Here is a 2,187-nt window from a genome sequence, read left to right on the forward strand (position 1 = left end):
TCTAACACAGCATCAACAAGCTCTCGCAAGGCAAGACTGATAAACTGGCCTGTGACGCACGTGCCAAACATCTCAAAAACAATGTGGCTGGATTCAGCACGGGAAAAGAATGCACACAATTCTATCTCCCCTCCCCCCTTTCTTTTTTTTGAAGTGCATCAGGCCACTGCGCTGGGCGGTAGAGGTTCGATCCCACTATCAGTGTGGGATTGATTCCAGCCTCTTCTTTATTGAAGAGGCTGGAAATGAAGTGTTATGGCAATCTACCTTCCTACCTACTAATTACAAAGTGCCTAGGAGGAAAAAATGAATTCTTTGCATTAATAGAAGGCCCCCAATGATGTAAATGCGGTGTAGTCCATTGCCTTCGGTATCGGAGGAAGCAGGGAAGGAAAGTTGCTTGCGGAAGCTAGTCAAGGCGAAGGGAGAGATTGTCCATGTTTGCAGTGAAGCTCACCTCCCAGCAGCATGGCACAATATTTCAACTTTTTCTATCTCCTTTAATCATGAACCAATGTGAAGAATTCAAGTTGTAGGACACTCCTAGGGCAGTACCTCACAACTTCGAGTGTATGACCAAAATTTCCATTGGGCCTGGTGAGGGGCTGTTTGAGGTGACACCAAAGAGAAATACTCAACTGTATTAGTAAACGACGCTGTTGTTAGATTTACCTTGACCATGTTGAGTTTTCTAATAATATTTGGGTTTTTACGTGCCAAAACCACTTTCTGATTATGAGGCACGCCGTAGTGGAGAACTCCGGAAATTTTGACCACCTGGGGTTCTTTAATGTTGAGTTTTCTAACCAGTGCTAAAATCAGCATGCATGAGAATTTTTCAGTTACATCCCAATAATTCTGATGCAACCACCATGGCTGAGAATTGAGCTCATCATGTTGAGCCAAGCAGGATGCCATAGCCACTCAGCGCTACTGTATTTGCTCAAACAAACATGTGGTTTCACATGCATCACTGTAGCAGTGAGCCTACAACCACAAGAAACTTGTGGTCCCCTGTCTTATAAGCCTACAATGTAAAAAAAAAAAAGTATTCTCAAGTTGCTTCAACACAAGAGATGGCCCTTTCTAAAGTAAGCACAGATACTTATAGTTTTCCGTGTAATATAAGGCAAAATTGATTTGTGCATTTGTGACTAGTTGCAGAGGAGAACAGTTGAAAATTTCAGGGGCTTCTTATTTGCTGCACCATTGCAGCTCGGCATTGCTTTTCTCGCTCGCTCTATTTCAGTGAGAAAAGCCAGTAGCTTCCAGGGGTCTCTGCTTGTAAACAGTTATACGGTGATGCAACATTCGTGACGTTGGTAATTGTCATTCAACAAGACATACTGGTGTCACAGCCCGCTAGAGGCTTCAGGAGTCACTAGCATCCCTTTTCATACCGTTCATTTGGAATACGTACTTTCAAAACTCATGGGTCTGCTATCTGAAGATCAATACTGTGCCTCTTGTGCTTGCTGTTACTGCACAAGCTTTCTCATATATTTAATAATCAAGACATACAGTGGCAGTTTTATAAGTGAAATTACCATGCTAATCATGTTTTTAATGACCAGGCAATGATCGTTTCCTATTAAGTGAACATAGGCAATTAATTTATCCAGTGTATCACACTATGAAACAGTCCATCTAGTCATCACCCTTGTAAGAATTTTTTTATGAATGCTATGCATAATAAATAGGCAATCCTCAAACTCTCATCGGTTAGCAGAAAAAGAAACAAAGGAAAGACCAAGCTGAAAGGAAATGCTGGACCTTTTCACCATTTTGACCCTCATAAAGTAATGCAGTCGCCCTTTGCTGAGTTGCATGTTTTACGCTCCACATAACCCAAAATTGGAAAATGGCTATACAAACGTGAAAATGCCTGAGACACAGACCAGAGGAGAAGCGAATTTGAAGCACTCACAATGTGATTGTAAACAGAGAGAGGGAGAGAGAGAAAATAAAAATGAGCAAGAAAGCCTTATCAGGAAAGGGGATACACTCTAGGATTGCTGCACACTAGATTGTGTCCACATACTCTTCCTAGTGTAAAATACCATCTCTAGTTCATACCATCAGATGATGAAGTTGATGAATTTCACTAAATCCAGTGAGCAATTTCTGATGATGTTTCTGCTTTCTTTCCCTTTGAGTGAAAAATAATGGTAGCTCAAACAACTAAAG

The sequence above is a fragment of the Dermacentor albipictus genome, chromosome 1, assembly GCF_038994185.2.
Source record: "Dermacentor albipictus isolate Rhodes 1998 colony chromosome 1, USDA_Dalb.pri_finalv2, whole genome shotgun sequence".
In the NCBI taxonomy this organism is placed as follows: Eukaryota; Metazoa; Arthropoda; class Arachnida; order Ixodida; family Ixodidae; genus Dermacentor; species Dermacentor albipictus.